Source organism: Giraffa tippelskirchi, chromosome 5, assembly GCF_054371585.1.
Source record: "Giraffa tippelskirchi isolate mGirTip1 chromosome 5, T2T-mGirTip1v1.2.pri, whole genome shotgun sequence".
Taxonomy (NCBI): domain Eukaryota; kingdom Metazoa; phylum Chordata; class Mammalia; order Artiodactyla; family Giraffidae; genus Giraffa; species Giraffa tippelskirchi.
In genome coordinates, this window is record NC_137279.1 from 64,433,964 (window position 1) to 64,440,251 (window position 6,288).

Genomic DNA, 6,288 nt, shown 5'->3' on the forward strand with positions numbered 1-6,288 from the left:
TTGTTTATTTTCTTCTAACCAAAACTGTAGTAGGTGATGAGCTTGAGTCAGAAAAAAAAAAGTGATACTTATTCATCTCGTAACTAATTGAAGAATCCCTTTCTTTTTATTTTCACTTAATAAGTTGTTAATATTTCTCAAAGAGAGTCTTACACCAAGCTTATAAAATGCTCTGCAAATAAAGTATTCCGTGGTCAACTAGAAATGAGGAAAAAACACATAATATAATCTTGCTGCACAGATACAACATAATTCACACATCAAATTCTATATGAATTTCTGATAATAAAAATACTCTATTTAGATAAATTATAAGATTTTATTTCTTTCACATAAAAACTGAGTGAACCTCTTCCTGTTCATCTAGCTTTACAAAATTAATTTATTCAACATAATTTATTATGAGGCTAATGTGAAAACTCAGTGAAACAGTTAATGATAAAAAGCAATGATTCTCTATATTTATTATGCACATTTAGAAGTAACGTCACCTATAGTTGAAATACATTAAAATCCTATTATCTTCTTCATATATAATCATTGCTTCTATATTTTCCTCTATAAAATTATTTGGACAAAACAAATGCTTTTTAAGTTATTTTTCTCAATGAAAGTCACTAGTAGTGGGAAATTGTTAAGATTTCATAACTTGAATTCTCATAACTTTCAGTTTTGTTTTCAGGATAGTAGGCTTTGATGTAATCACGTACAGAGAGTCACATTTTTCTGAAAAAAAAATCTTTTAAAGTGTCTCTACCTGACAAAATAAATTTTACTAGGAAGAAATCAATTAGCCAAAACATTTTTCTTTACTCTTTAAAAAAATTAATTTTTCACTGAGTGATTCAAATCAAAATATTAAACACTCTGGTGGATATAGAAACAGTGAGTGTATACTAGCATTTTTTAAAATTTAAATATAGAATAATAAGATTTAAATTAAAGTTGCTAATGATGCATTTAATTTAACTTTAATAAGATTTTGGTAATGTTAAATAACAGCCAATGAATTCCCAAAATCATACTTTAAGATACAGTAATAGGTATGAATAGGTATTTGTCAAATTCATTTGAAATTCTTAATGATGGTTAAAAAATCAGAATTTGAGTATTGTTGTCAATGTGAGGTAGTACAAAGAACACAGGAATGAGATTATGGGTGACTGGTTTCCAGCTGAGGAGTAGATCAGATGTCATCCTATTTATTTACTCAAATAAATCCCAATTTCAGAATTAAAAAAATAACAACACTGGCATATTTAAAGACAAATACTGAAAATAGATACTGGTTTCTGCTGACCATGGAACTTTCAAAATTCACTTTCATTCCTGTCAAGATATTCTCTAAACTCCATTCTATAGCAAACCAGAGAAACTTAAGACTGGGTTCCTCTCTCTTTCCTTGGCCTTGCTGGGCTATATATGTTTTGTAGCATCAAATGTGCTTCAACTTTTAAAACATGCTCCAACCATGCATATAGCAAAGTAAATTGAATTAGAAATGCTCAATATCACAAATAATTCAGTTAATTTGGTTCCACTGGAAAATACACTGTATGCTAAATGACAATTTTTACATCCCTATTGAATTGTAAACTAACAGCTTAATTTTCAGGAAGTCCTATATGACCACAGGAATTAACAAACTGATTGACTTATTAGGTGTTAAGTGAAAAATGAAAGTTGCTCAGTCATATCCGACTCTTTGCGACTCCATGGATTATACAGTCCATGGAATTCTCCAGGCCAGAATACTGGAGTGGGTAGCCCTTCCCTTCTCCAGGGGATCTTCCCAGTCCAGTAATTGAACCCAGGTCTCCCACATTGCACGTGGATTCTTTACCAACTGAGCCACAAGGGAAGCCCAAGAATACTGGAGTAGATAGCTATCCTTTCTCTAGGGGATCTTCCTGACCCAGGAAACAAACCAGGGTCTCCTGTACTGCAGGTGGATTCTTTACCAACTGAGCTATCAGGGAAGCCCAAAAGAGCCAACAGCATCCTGTATTCCCAGGTGGTCTTCCATCCAAGTACTAACCAGGCCTGACCTTGCTTTGCTTTCAAGATCAGATGAGATTGGGTGCATTCAGGGTGGTATGGCAGTAATCTAGAATTGGTAATGCGATAAAAATCATGATTCTTATTCCTGACAGACTTATATCTGCATAAAATTCAAGTAACACATACGCCTCACCCCTGCTCATGAAGAGTTTACCAAGACACCAATGATGGAATAAGATCATTCGTGGAGATCCAGGCTTACTAAACTTCCTTAAGCTCCTCCAGGAAGAACTGTTTTCTTACCTCATGCTCTTTAAGAATCCTCTATTGGGAACATTTTCTTCAACTCTCATTATTCTAAAGATCCCCAAATAGGCCAATTTCCACCTAAGCTTCCAGGTTGATAAATGCAGTTTCCAGAAATCCTAGGAATCTCAAACAGTACTAGACAATCCCTTTGCCTAGCAGTTATTCCTTTATACTTTTTATCCTGCTTTCTGTTCTGTGTCTGACTACTGTGTTCCAGATGCTAGGTTGAAACTGTAGAAAGGCTAAAATCTTGAATTTTATGTTCGTGGTGCATCAACAACACTTAATTGCATGACAAATGAATGAACACATGAATGATCAATGTGAACAGACTAAAAAGTCCAGGATTGAAATAGCGGAAGTACAATGGTGAGTTAGACCAAGGTCTGTGTAATGCTTTTAGCTAAAAAGTTAAGACTTTTTATAAGGCATATAAAATATTTTTGTAATTTACTATAATCTTGATACTTTTAAAAGGTTTATTAACTTTTGCACACAAAGAGACTCTGGATTACTCACATTTCATAAGATAAGAAAAATTCACCTATTAAAGGGTAATAGGTACCACTATACTCATGATAATGAAAATTTATGTGCACCATTTCCTCAGCAGGCCACCAAAAGGTCAAGTGTTTTACCAAAAGTGAGTCATTTAAAAAAAAAAAAATAGTCTAGAAGAACTGCAGATCTACTTAAAACAAATGAAAATACACAGATTGTGTGTACACACGCATATGTGTGTGTGTGTGTGTGTGTGTGTGTATACATATATACACACATATATGATATATATGGGGCTTCCCTGGTGGCTCAGTTGGTAAAGAATCTACCTGCAATACAGGAGACCTGGGTTCAATCCCTGAGCTGAGAAGATCCCTTGGAGAAGGGAAGGGCTACCCACTCCATTATTCTTGCCTAGAGAATGCCATGGACAGAGGATCCTGGCAGGCTACATTGCATGGGGTCAGAAAGAGTCAGACACAAGTGAGAGACTAAGCACACACACGAATGATGTATATATATGTATATATTCTGTGGAAATATTATTTTAAGTTATGCCAAATTATAGCTACTGTTGAAAAACTGATCCTGAGTGATTGAAGGGTTGATATAGATAGTTTTAGCTCCTTTTTGAAGTATACCAACCATTGTTCTAGGGCTTGCCTGATAGCACAGCTAGTAAAGAGTCTGTCTGCAATGTAGGAGACCCAGGTTCGGTTCCAGGGTTGGTAAGATCCCCTGGAGGAGAAATTGATAACCCACTCCAGCATTCTTGCCTGGAGAATCTAATGGACAAAGGAGCCTAGCAGGCTACAGTCTATGGGGTCGCAAGAGTCGTACATGACTCAGTGACAGCACATGCAACCATTGTTTTACATATAATTTTATAATAAAGTTTGCTCTGTTTGATCAATTAATAAAGTGTAGAAATCTACTGATTCTAATGCTGTCCACCACTCTGCATATTGCTAATAAACTAACTTTATTTTTGACCACTAAAGACTTGGAATAACCAAAGCAACATTGAGAAAAAAGAACAAAGCTGGAAGTATCATACTCCCTGACTTCAGACTACACTACAAAGCTACAGTAATCAAAGCAGTATAGTACTGGCACTAAAACAGGCACATAGATCAATGGATTAGAGAGTCCAGAATTAAACCCACTCACTTGTGGTCAATTAATCTATGACAAAAGAGGCAAAAATATACAATGGGTAAAAACAGTCTCTTCAATAAGTGGTGTTGAGAAAACTAGAAAGTTACATGTAAAAAAATGAAATTAGAACAATTTTTCACAACATATAGAGAAATAATCTCCAAAGGGGTTAAAGACCTAAATGTAAAACCAGAAGCCATGAAATTCCTAGAAGCAAACATTGGCAGTACACTTTCCAAAATAAGTCTTCATAATCTTTTTTTTTTTTAATCTGCCTTTCAGATAAAACCAAAAATAAACAAACGGATCTTACTAGACTTAAAAGCTTTTACACAGCAATGGAAACTATCAACAAAACAAAAATAAAAACAAAAATATAACAAAGCAAAAACAAAAATAAAACCTACTGAATGGGAAAAAGTATTTGCAAATGTTATATCTGATAAAGGGTTAATATCTAAAATATATAAAGAGCTCATCAGCTAAATATCACAAAAAGACTCAATTAATAAATGAGAAGAAAACTTGAACAGACATTTTCCTCAAGATGACATACAGATGGCAATCAGGCACATGAAAAGTTGCTTAACATCACTAATCATCATGGAAATATAAATTAAAATCACAACGCACTATTACCTCACACCTATCAGAAGGGCTATCATCAAAAACTCAAGAAATAATAAATATTGGCAAAGATGAGGATATAGAAAAAAAGGAACATTAGTTCTCTGTTGATGGGAATTGAAATTGATATAACCATTATGGAAAACATTATAGGGGTTCCTTAAAAAACTAAAATTATAACTACCATATGACCCAGTAATTTCACTTCTGGATATTTATCTAAAGAAAAAAAAAACACACTAATTCTAAAATATATGTGAACCTAATATTCCTAGCAGCATTACTGACAATTTGCATACATACAATGGAATACTACTCTGCCATAAAAAGGAATGAAATTTTGCCATTTGCAACAACATGGATGGACCTGGAGAGTATCATGCTTAGTAAAGTTAGACAGAAAATGACAAATACTACATGCTGTCATTATATATGGAATCTGAAAAATAAAATGAATGAATATAGCAAAGCAGAAAGAAACTCACAGATACAGAGAACAAATGAGTGGACAGAATCATAGGGAAGGGAAAAAATGGAAGAAGGGACCTGAGAGGTACAAACTATCATGAATAAACTAAATAAGATACAAAGATGTAACATACAACACAGGGAATATAATCAATGCTTTACTAACTTTAAATGTAATACAATCGATAAAAATATCAAATGACTACATTTTATGCCTGAAACTAGGAACACTGAAAATCAACTATAGGGGATCGGTCCTAAGATGGCAGAGGAATAGGATGGGGAGACCACTTTCTCCCCCACAAATTCATTGAAAGAACATTTGAACACTGAGCAAATTCCACAGAACAACTTCTGGACACTGGCAGAGGACATCAGGCACCCAGAAAGGCAGCCCATTGTCTTCGAAAGGAGGTAGGACAAAATATAAAAGATAAAAAGAGAGACAAAAGAGTTAGGGACGGAGACCCATCCCATGGAGGAATTCATAAAAGAGGAGAAGTTTCCAAATACCAGGAAACCCTCTCACCGGTGGGCCTGTGAGGAGTTTTGGACTCTCAGAGGGCAATATAACTGGGAGGAAAAATAAATAAATAAATACATAAAGAAGTCCACATATTACGTGCCTAACAGCAACTACCAGCAGAGAAGAAGCCCAGATGCTCGCATCCACCAACAGCAAGCAGGGGCTGAACAGGGAGGCGTGGGCTGCATTGTTTAGGGTAAGGACCGGGCCTTACCCAAACTGTGGGATAGCCAGAGAGAGAGAAAAATAAAAAGAGAGAGAGAGAGAGAACTTTCCTGCAAAAAGCCCTAACCTAAGGAAGGCACTGCCAGCCCACTCACAGGGCAAAGGACTGAGCTAACACCAGAGGAGAGCTAGCCGGCTGCAGACTGGCCCAACCCACACTGGAGGCAGAGAGGCAGGCAGGCAGCAGCCAGAGCTGGAAAGGGGCAATCTCGGCCCCAGAGATGACATCCGCTATCAAACTGCGAGCAGGCTCCCAGTTGCTAACCAAGACTTCCTGGGATCCTGGATGGTTGACATCTGCCGGGAGGGTCACAGCAGAGATCAGCTCCCAGAAGAGACACATGGCACACCTGAGATGGCACACCTGATGTGCACCCAGGAAACCAAGTGGCTGGGATGGGGGAGGCGAGAATATGCCCCACCCCACCTGGGGAGAGAGTGCTCGCCAAGCACCGGGTCACCTGAGCTGCTCA

General features: G+C 36.5%; 1 pseudogene; it reads right to left on the reverse strand.

Moving 5' to 3' along the window:
• Nucleotides 1-1,989: 1,989 nt before the first annotated feature.
• On the reverse strand, nt 1,990-2,108 carry LOC145508098 (5S ribosomal RNA; annotated as a pseudogene).
• Between the last annotated feature and the right edge of the window lie 4,180 nt (nt 2,109-6,288).